The sequence below is a fragment of the Panicum virgatum genome, chromosome 1K (genome assembly GCF_016808335.1).
Source record: "Panicum virgatum strain AP13 chromosome 1K, P.virgatum_v5, whole genome shotgun sequence".
Classification (NCBI taxonomy): Eukaryota; Viridiplantae; Streptophyta; class Magnoliopsida; order Poales; family Poaceae; genus Panicum; species Panicum virgatum.
In genome coordinates this window covers 22,837,225-22,848,620 of record NC_053136.1, presented here as the reverse complement: position 1 = coordinate 22,848,620, position 11,396 = coordinate 22,837,225, and the positions used below count along the sequence as shown (strand labels likewise).

General features: G+C 46.2%; 1 long non-coding RNA gene across 1 annotated transcript; it reads right to left on the bottom strand.

Annotated features, from left to right (window-relative positions):
• Nucleotides 1-312: 312 nt before the first annotated feature.
• LOC120699896 lies at nucleotides 313-1,988 on the bottom strand. The gene is made up of 2 exons (XR_005685719.1): nucleotides 962-1,988; nucleotides 313-688 (listed from the first exon to the last, which is right to left on the bottom strand). It is a non-coding gene; the product is annotated as an uncharacterized LOC120699896 (long non-coding RNA).
• Between the last annotated feature and the right edge of the window lie 9,408 nt (nucleotides 1,989-11,396).

Below are 11,396 nucleotides of genomic sequence, written 5' to 3'. Positions count from 1 at the left end.
TTGTGCGCGCCATTGTTGACAAGGCCGGACAAGCATAATCTGCAGGACAATAATGTTTGAGAAAATTGTCTATGTAGCACTCAAAAATTTGTTCTCCCTCTATGGCGCCCAAACATCAAAACTCCCCTATGAGTGCAGCACGGAAAATTTTCTTCCATATCTAGCACTTCCGTTAGTATGGACACTTAATGGTGTTAACTGCAAGGGAAAAAGATCTTTGTGCCCCTCTTTGATTTTGTTTTCAGGTTTGGGTGCATTCATAGAGAACTTTTCAAGTTTGGGTGCTATAGAGAGAAGAATAAGTTTTTGGGATGCTCCACAGGGAATTTTCTGATAATATTTAGATCAGAAAGAAAGCATATACACGCAGGGGACGATACAAATAATGTTGACGGATGATACATCCCCAATGTCACGTGGATCTCTCATTTGTTGGTCGTTATCCAAACGTGCCTTTGTTCTAAGCCTGCAGCAGAATGCCGTCCATCGTGTAAGGAGGTAATGGGTCTTGTCGTGGTCCACATCGTCGTGGACGATCGATCGATCGATCGGGCGGACGAGGGAACAGACGGTGGCAGCCCCATTAGAACTTGTCGGCTTCTTGTTCAGAAAAGGACCAGCAGAGCTTTGAATGACTCCAGGTCGGTCCCCTCACCAGGTTGAGGTTGCTGCATGGTTGCTTCAGGACCTGTTTAGTTCCCAAAAAGTTTTTCCCAATATCTGTTATATCGAATCTTCGAATACATGTATGGAGTATTAAATATAGTTAAAAAATAACTAATTACATAATATAACTGATTACCACTAGCTAAATTTTTAAGCCTAATTAATTTATAATTAGACATTATTTATCAAATAACAATGAAATGTGCTACAGTATCAAAATTCAAATTTTTTCACCAACTAAACACACCCTCAGAGTTCAGATAAGCCAAATTTGCTCGAAGGCTGGCTGCCTCACATGTTTGACTCCATCCATGAAACCGTACAGCTTGAGGATGGAGTTGAGAGAGGGAGAAGAAGTGCGGCGGCGGTAGCTCCGATCATGGCCTTATGTCCTGAAAAAAAAAAAGAATTGGTGCTCTTTGAAGTGTACATGACGTGCTTGGTGGCCGGCCCAAACCCACCAAAGTCATGATCGGAGGTCGCGCAGTTGCATAGTTTTCAAGTTTCGTGATAAGGTGGCACACTAACCAAAGTTTACCGAGGTACATTTGTTTTATTTTTTATGTTAATCAGATTCACTTTTTTAGAGAGTGCATTGCCCAAGGAACCGTTACCATAAACATGTTATTTTATTTTATATGGACCATGAAATCAATCATGCATGGATGGCTGTAGTTTAAAAGAACTGAGCAATCTTGCTTTTCTTTATAAAAGTTTAGCCTCGACCCAAACGAGAAAGGAAAGTGTCGTGCAGAGCAATTCCAACAAATTAGATAAAATTCCTAGCTAAATGAAAAGCTAACAGACTAGTTAAAAATAAAAAAGTTTTCTAATGCCAGGGTTAACCAATGGACTCTAAAAAACAGACACTCCATATTCAAAATGTTGAATCGTGTGGGCCACTCCATCCGTCTCGCGCACCTGGATGGCCGCCGCCCCTGCCTTCAGCCCCGGCGGCCGCCACACGCCACCAGCCCTGGCGCTGGCGGCGGAGCGAGCAATAGCGGGCGCGGCGATGAGGCGGCGGCTCGCATGGATGTGCGACGGCGACTACAAAAGCGGCCAAGCAGCAAGGCGCCATCTCCAGATCCGGCGACGAGGAGCTGTGGAGGAGCGACAACGGGCGTCGCTACGGGGCACCCGGCCGAGCGTGGTGGCGACGGAAGGCCGCGTGTGAGAGGAGCGCGAGGAGAAAGAGGCACACGCAGAGCGGATGACAAGGTGCAGGCTCTCGGGAAAGACAGCCAGAGGAGGTCCGGAGATGCCGAGCGCAATACAATGGCGAGGACAAAAGCGAGTCCGTCAGATGGCCTTTTCACTAGGTTTTTTTATTTTTTTACCTACCCAAATTCATTTAGCTAATCTGATAGTTACTCTAAGTCTAATATTAATTGTGGCGCCGTTTAAATCTCTCTCTGGTTGTTAACTTTTTAACAATATAAAAGAAATGAAAATCCGTGACTTTTCCCCATTTACTAGTCCAAATCTTCGAATGGTTTAGGAATGAATGGCTCAAGACCGGTAGGGATAGAACGAATCTCATTTTACAAGACTGACAGTTTTTGGTTGTCTACTAAAATTGGCAGCAACCTAAACAGACTGTTTTGACCGGTATGTCTAGACGGCCTGACCGGTCTGGGTGCTATAGCTGATGCGGCAGGAGCCCACCGGTCTTACCGATATAAGCAGAATCCGAGTACAACTAGTGATTTTCGTAGATTTAAGATTTGTAATAGTATTTCTTACAGGGCAAGTCCATCCCACTCTATAAATATAAAGGGCCATGACTGATTGAGGTATCCAACGATCAAAAACACAACAATACATTACTTTTTCTTTATCCTTTATTGCCTTTACTTTATATTCAAATCCTAACTCTTCCAGCCCCTATCTGTTGTTCTTCCTTCGTCTCCGCGACATCTGAAAGCGTTTTAGATTACTTGCCGATCCTAGAACAACCATACATGCGCTTGCCCTGACAGAATCCCTCACGAGCGAGCGTTCGTCGGATTTCGCCGTTCTACCTAGCGATCGGTCTCACCGGTCCCATTGACCAGTTTAACCGCTCCACGCAGGAAGCGCCACATCGTGCTCTTCCTCACGTCGCGCGGCCGTGCGCATTCGTGTGTTGGCCCAGACTGCGCGCCAACACATGGCTATTGCCTATAGTACAAAATCGTTCTAGGATTCTACGAGATAACTGAGTTTCATGGATAGATGTTTGACAATACCCATTTGAATACAAGTCAAGTATAATCATACAATCAAACAAACCATTTAATTATTGTACTTATAAGCTCAGTGTTATTACCAAGGTGTGGTGATTTGAATTTGAAAAGTAATCAACATAAAATGGTTACCCGTGTAGTAGTGCTAGGTTCCAGGTTGGTCCTCAATAGATGTCAGAGGACCTACAAGACTACAACTAGTTTTGCTCGAGACCTGCTTTAATTAGGTAAGGTTCCACTGGAAATCCTGGATCTTGTTCAGGATCTTGTTCGAACTCGAGCCAAATGCAGACACGTCAATGTATGTGCTAGCGCAAAAGTAAGGTCCCACTGTTTTCATTTGTTTACTGCACGAAAGAAAGGCAAAAAAGAAAAACATTATTCCACATGTGTTCAATGGCACGCACCACAGCAATTTTGGCAAATTTCGTCGTCATTTTTGCAAGCAAGCAGCTTTGCACAATAGCAGGTCCCTGCGGCTCATCGCGAGATGGATGGCAGAATCCGAGCTGCTATTTGCACGAAACAGGGCAGGCTGCTCCTTGAGCCCCCCTGCGTGCCAGCTCTTTCTTCATGCTTCAGGGAACCCATCAAATGCACGCAACGCAACAAATCCCTGCTCCTTTATGCACAGGTTTATGAATGCGCATGCCACCACAGAAAGAGGGAGAGAGTGAACAGTCTGTACCTCTACTTTGTGCTGTGCTTCTGCAGCCTAGGATGGCATTGCTGCTGAGTGCTGATCGGATGCACATGTGAGGCTTGTACAAGGCACCAGCCCAGTTGTGCATGGCAGCTACTCACCATTAGGCACCAGCCCAGTTGTGCATGGCAGCTACTCACCATCGACCCAGCATCACTTCACTAGATCTATCCATCCTACACTAGTAGTACACTGCTCACAGTAAGTTGCCATGGGTAAATAGACCAAAACAACTTGCCTTGCTTTGCTTGTACAACAACATTTTGAGCATTTGCAAGAGCCCTCAGTTATGTGAACCACTACAAAAATTATTTTCCGAGACGGTCAAAAACTATTTTCCGAGGCGGGCAGGCCCAACCACCTCGGAGGTATGGTCACGGTTAATCGAGGCAGTTTCCATGCCCGCCTCGGTAAATCAAAAAAATAAAAATAAAAGCCCGCCGAGCCCATAACAGGCCCGCGCGCGCCCATCAGCCACCGCTGTCGCATCCCGCCGCCTCCTCCTCCTGGGCTCGGCGGCGCAGGATATGGCGGCGGCCCTCCTCCATCCTCCAAAGGCCGGCGAGCCCCTCCCCGATCGCGTACGGCGGCGGCGCGCCCTCCCAGGGCCATATCCGGTGGCGGCAGGGCCGGATCCAGCGGCGGCGGGTGTAGCAAAAATGTTCTCTCATGCCATATTTCAATATAATGTTTTGGTGATTGATATAGACAACACAACACTTGGACTAATATGATTGTTAAGGTGACCATTCTTAGGCTTTTAGGTTCAAGTGATGACAAAGAATTGAAGAGACCCTCAAAGAAACCAAGTCAAAGAAATCAAGACAGAGATACTTTAGTATCACCGGTTGAACCGACGCTAAGAAAATCACATATGTCGGTGCATTGACTTGGAGCACACCGAGATACTTTAGTATCACCGGTTAAACCGACGCTGAGAAAATCACATACGTCGGTGCATTGACTTGGAGCACATCAGGAATTTTGGTTTCACCAGTTGAACCGACGTTAGGGAATTTGAATACGTCGGTGCAATGGACACAGTAGCTGAGGCAAGGTCTATACACCGGATGAACCGACGATTGGGTCTTGGTGAACGTCGGTGCAGTTGTCCAGAGAGTTGGTTTTTCAGAGTTCACAGGATAACTACACTCACCGGTTAAACCGACGCAGCATCGGTTGATTGCCCGTACACACAATGGCTAGTTTTTGAGGCGGGCAGTTTAGTATCACCGGTTGAACCGACGATGGCTTTTGGAGGTACGTCGGATTAACCGGCGTTAAGTGTTTTTCTGGCAGCTTTTCTCCAACGGCTATATTTGCTTGGGCTGCCTATATATACCCCCAAGGCCGGGTCATTTGAAGTAGCTGGAGTTGCTGAAAGCTTACTACACTTGAAGAACATCTCCAACCACCTTAGAGCTTCATTGTACATCATATATGCTTAAGCACACTTGTGAGAGTGCTTAGTGCTTGATTAGGCTTAGTTCTTGAGAGAACTAGCTTGAGTGAAAGTCTTGCTGTGGCAAGCATCTTGTGTACTCGTCGTGTGACCCTCCGACTTGGTGTGGAGCGGCAATGACACTTTGTGCGGGGAAGGAGACCCCTCTTGGTGAGAAGCTCCAATAGTGAAGACGGTGCCGTTAGTGACGCTTCGAGAGAGACGGTGGCGGTGGCCTTGTCTTGTTGACTCGGGGTCACTTAGCCTTTGCTTGCCGGGAGCTTTGGTGGCGAACGCAAGACGGTGATCAAGCGAAGAGACTCGGCATCACACTTGTTCGTGTTGGACAAGTGGCTGTGGACGTAGGGAGGGACTTGGTGTCCTAACCGAACCACGTTAAATCGTGTGTCTTGGTGTCTTCACGGGAGTTTGCATATTCTCTCCCTTACCTCTTTACTTATCGTATTACGTTTCCGCATTTACTCTATCTTGCGTACCTTTACATTCCTAATTAGTTTGATTAGGATTGGCTATAGGTTGCAAGTCTTTTAGGGGTAAGTAGAGAGTAGCATAGATAAACCTTAGTCATAACTAGCGTGTGTAGGACGTGTTAGGTTTATCTCATGCAAATAGATTGAGCCCTAGGATAGAAAGCGATTAGCGACCCTATTCACCCCCTCCCCCTCTAGGGTCGGACACCCCGGTGATCCTTACAGCGGGACGCGCCGAACCACGGCTACCGGATCCTGCATTGCTGAGCCCGTAGTCCTGGATCTCACACCGCCATGCCGCCAAGCCCGCGCCGCCATCCAGACGGATCCCGCACCGCCATCCCGCCGAAGCCCGCGCCGCCATCCAGACGGATCCCGCGCCGCCATCCAGACGGATCCCGCACCGACGCCGCCATCCCGCTGAGCCCGCGCCTCCGCCACCGACGCCGCCATGGGAGGGGGTGGGGGGACGGAGGAGGAGGTGGTGGAGGGCCGGGCGCTGCAGCGATAGGAGGGCGCGGGGGGAGGGGGTGCTGCCATGGGACAGGGCGGAGGGCAGGTGGCGCCGCCATGGGAGGGCGCAGGAGGAGGGGACGAGGGGAGGGAGAGAGAGAGAGAGAGAGAGAGAGAGAGAGGTGTGCGGCTGGGACTGGGAGATGAAGGAGAGAGAGAGTTAGGGTTTGCTTGTTTATGTATCCTTCTCAGTAGTATACACTGGATAAAAACTAGTTCAGCTCACAACATTGAGAGATAGGGGTAGACGGACTATTCGGATTTAAAAAATAATTAAGAGTAGACATGCAAAGTTCCAAAGGGAGGGGTAAACATGCAGTTGAAATCCAGAATTAGGACAGTTATGAAATTTGCCCATATAAATAATATGGCACTGCTAGGGTCCGGACGTTCGATGGGAATTTTCCATCGGACGCTCCATCGCAATATTGAGTATACATGCAACACTAAAAATTAATATTTGCAACGTCAAAAAACATGCACTGAATTGCCGCTTCAAAGATCTTGAAGAAATTCAGACCTACCAGTCTTCTTAATTGCAGTTTCAAAATCTTTTCCAAAGCCATAAATAATAGATTAATCAAGCTCTGTGATAAACTGATTTCTTCAAACCAATCTGCCTTTATTAAAGGCAGGTATATTTTGGAGAGTGTTGTGTCAGCTCACGAAATCATACATGAGCTCCGTAGAAAACGGGAGTGTGGCATTATTCTCAAGCTTGATTATGAGAAGGCATACGATAGAGTGAGCTGTTATTTTTTGGATGACATGTTGACATCTCAAGGGTTTGGAGAAAAGTAGATAGGTTGGATTAGGAGTGTGGTGAGGGGTGTCTCTCTTTGCATTAGACTTAATGATGAGGATAGTGTTTATTTTAAAGTTGTAAAAGGTTTGAGACAAGGGGACCTCCTCTCCCCTCTTCTTTAGTGGCTGATGTTTTCACAAAAGCTGGTGAACAGGGCCTGATCTCATAACTTATGCCCGAGGTGTGCCCTGGAGGAGTAATCAGCTTACAATATGCTGATGACACCTTATTGTTTTTGGATTGGAAAAAGAACTGGATAAGGCAAGAAATGTTAAATGGATCCTGGCCTATTTTGAACAGCTCTCTGTGTTGAAAATAAATTATGAGAAGAGTGATACAACATCTATTTTTTTACTGCCAATTTGTGAGAATGGTATGGGCTTCGGTCTATGCGGCCTGGGGCATACCAAAACCTCATAATATGCCTCGTATGTTTGGGAGCTGGCTCAATGGAATTCCTAAAGATTATAAGCCACTAGTACTTCTAGGCGCAGCAGCCTTGTGTTGGTTTGTTTGGCTATGCAGAAATGCTGTGGTGTTTGATAATAAAAAATCTTCTTTTTTGCAGGTTATCTACTCAACTACGCACTGGCTCCATACATGGGCTATCTTTCAGAAGCTTACTCTATAGGACAAGCTTGTAGCGGCTTCTCATTTCTTGGCATAGGTGGCCAAGGATTTTTTTGTCCAGGCACATGGGTGACGGTTTAGTCTTAGGATTAACAGTCATTAGTGTGGAAGGATCTATATCAAACTCTTTTCAGGCTGTGTGTCGTTTTAGGCAGACATCGGGAAAATTTCAAGACGATGTATCACCTTGATGTATTGTGCTTGAAATCAATAAAATTTCCCTTTTCCAAAAAAAAAGATGATGATGAAACTAATGCCTTTGCCAATCTATTCTGCTGTAAGGTTGGTACTTTTCCTATTACCTATATGGGTGTACCTCTTCACTTTTCCAAGCTTAGAAAGGAAGACATACAACCTGTAGTAGACAAAGTGATCAAAAGAATAGCTGGGTGGAGGGGGAAACTCCTCTCTTATGGGGGGAGGTTAACCCTTTTGAAATCTTGCTTAACAAGCATCCCCACATATCTACTCTCTGTGATCAAATTCCCCAAATGGGCTATTGAAGCGATTAATTCCCAAATGGCTCACTTCTTATGGAATAACCATGAGGGAGAAGGCAAGTACCACCTAGCCAACGGGCAGCTTGTTTCCCAGATGAAGGAGGTGGGAGGCATGGGGATCCCTGACCTTCAAAACTTCCACATGTGCATGCTTTGCCACCTGGATTTCTAGATATCACTTAAGTGACAATGCTCTTTGGAAGAAAATAATAGAGTTCAAGTATAAAGTTAATGACCCTAATCTTTTATGTTGTCCAGACATCAACTCTTCTCCTTTCTGGAAAGGTGTTCTCTGGGCTGCCAAAGCAGCTCAGATGGGTTGTTCTTGGAAAATTGGAAATGGCCAGCATGTCTGCTTCTGAGAGGACAGATGGTTTGGCTCCTCTAGTCTTGCCATCCAATATTGGCCACTTTATGTCATAGTTAATGAGTAAGAAAGCACAATTGCAGATTGCTGGGATGGAGTGAATCTTATATTCATTTTTAGAAGAACTATGTCAGCTCATGTGATGAGAATGTGGGAAGACATCCTAGGTATTGCAGATGCTATTCTTTTATATGAGGAACCAGATTCGATTGTGTGGACTTTAAATTCTAACAAGATTTACTCTGTACAATCCCTTTATGCTGTTATCAGCTTTTGAGGGATCCAGCTAATCCGCACCCCTGTGGTTTGGAGGCTGAATATCCCTCCTCGAATCCAGGTTTTTCTCTGGTTACTGTGCAATAACAAACTGCTTACTAGGGATAACCTTAGTAAAAGAAGAAGTGTTGAGAACAAGTCTTGCTTGTTTCGTGCATAGCCTGAATTTGTCGAGCATCTCTTTTTTGATTGTTGTGTTGCTGTGAATACCTGAAATGCTTGTTCTGAAATCCTAGAGATTGAGCTGTCGGATTTTGAATCCATTGCCAAAATGTGGCTTTGCCGCAAAAAGCATTACATTACTAATATGTGCACCTCTACTATTCTTTGGAGCATGTGGAAAATAAGGAATGCTCTTTGTTTTCAGGGACTCGTTTTTGTGGATGTGAAGATGGTGCTAATCAAGGTGGCTGGGACTTTAAGAAGATGGAGGGTGTTGTGCAAGGACTCGGAAGGTGCTCGCTTGGAGGAGATCGGGGACGCTAGGGACAGGAAAGCAAGAGAACTGGCACGTCTCATCTGGCAGACTGGCATTAGGCGGATGTCCTGCGATCCACAAGTGAGGAGATGCAGGAGGAGGAACTAACGAACACTTTAACGCATTACGCCCCTCATCCTAATGCTCATGTTTAAGATGACGTGATCCTTTTTGCTGTCTAGTAGCGGGCGCGCTTCGAATACTCAGATGCTTGCCCTTTTTGTACGTTTTATTCTCTTGACGAGTAAAATGGGGGAACCTCGGCTCTAAAAAAATATGCACTGAAACACATCAAACACATCCGGATGCGAAGAGTAAAATTTCTGGCACAACATCGTAGTGTTGTTTCATGAAACATCAAACAAGACTACTGTAATATCAAATTCATACAAGTGCAACATGAAAAAAGCTGCCTCCACGAAATCAACCCACAACCATGAAACCCCATGATAACATGAATCGCAAACCTCAACATCTCGAATCAATCACTGAAACATTCAAAAAATTCTATTGTAACACCACGGGGGCCTCGTGGCCGCCAGATATTCTGTCGCCGGCCCAGCGCTTGCCACCATCCACGCGGATCTTTCCACCGGCCTTGTACACCGTCACCCCAGAGATCCCGTGACAGCCCTCGCGCGACGCTCGCCACCACTAGGGACGGCGCCAGGCTGCCGCAGTTGTGGACCGCAGTCGTGCTGGGGCGGGGCTAGCTGCAGAAGCTCGGGGGAGGTGGGAGCAGGTGGCGGGACCTAGAAGGGGAGAACGCGAGAGCAACCAGCAGGCGGATCCACCCTGAGCAGGGGAGTGTAGGCTAGTGGAGCCGGCGGGGAGCAGACGCCAATTGCGTCCTCGCAAAGCAGCAGGCAAGTTGAGTTGGGCAGGTGGGGAGATAAGGATTGATTTATTTTTTTATTTCTTGTGGTGGAGATTGGTTCACCAAGCGTCCTACACTTAGCATTTTCTATAAATAAATAATTGTACCTACCAAACCGACCTTCAAGATAGAGAATATGACGTGCGGTTCTTCAACAAGTCATATGATCCAGTATCTTAGGTAATGAAGTGGGGGGAAGTGAGGGGTGAGTTGGGTTGGGGTTTACGGAAAGACTATTAACCACGTGATGAGCGTGGATTGTCCCGACCCTCAGTTTTTGCCAAATCGGCTCATCCCGAATCTATATCGAATATTCTGTAGGTGGGATCATCTATCAGACATTCTCTCCGACCAAACACATTTAAAATTGGAATGATCCCGGAAGTGCTTAATGCTGCCGTATCCATCTCATTTCCCATCCAAACACATCCTTAGTACAACTCTTGCCTAGAGCTTCCTTTGACAATGTATAGAATACGCTCTTAGTTTTAGGCAGAAGATAGCCTTGAAGGTACACTTGAGCACCTATGTGAGTTTGGACAACTCACTCATGTATGTTGTCGAATCCACACAACAAAGCGGTAGCGTGGCTAAGCTAGGAGCACATGCAAGACACGGGATATGCTTTGGGAGTTTCATCACTCCGAATTATCAGATTTGACTTAGAGCATCTCCAAGAGTTTTTAATATTTTTTTCCTAAAATTTGATGTTTGCCAACTCCCTAAATAGGTATAGGAAGATAAAAAAGAGTCTATCTCCAATAGTTCCCTATTTTTACTCCCAAAAATGAGAAGTTGTGGTCCCACAAGGATAATTCCACGAGAAACTTCCAAGACTAGTGGACATGGCTGGCAGACAGGAGCTTCTTGCAGGTTAGATTGCCAGTGATTTAGGGTACGAGAGGTCTTGGAATTTGGGGGAAAAGAAAGAGGACGGCGAGAGGGTTCCGTTTTACCTCTTACTTGCGCTGGTGATGCACCGTGGCGGCCGGAATCGGTGTGGGAAGAAGTGGTGGTGGGCACAATCCATGGCGGACAGGACAACGGCGGCGGCGACGGCCATAGAAACTAAACTCTAAATCCTAACGTGGGAAAAACTAAAAGAATGGATTGGATCCATGGTGCAAAAGAGGGATGACACGAGGAAGAAGACGACGCGAAAAAAATAAAAGAAGTCACGGGGGAGGGGCGATGGGTAGCGAGCGACGGAGGCGTGCGTATTTTTACGCACAAGGGAACCCAATTTGCCAATTGTTAGGAGATGGGGAATTAGGACAGGGAACTATTGGAGAGTGATTTTTTGATTTTTTTTTCTAAAAAATAAGGATGGGGAAGAGAAATATGGTACTCTTGGAGATGCTTAGTGAAGTTGTTAGCAAATTGATAGGATGGTTGTTGGTTTGTTAGGAGATTGTTGATTG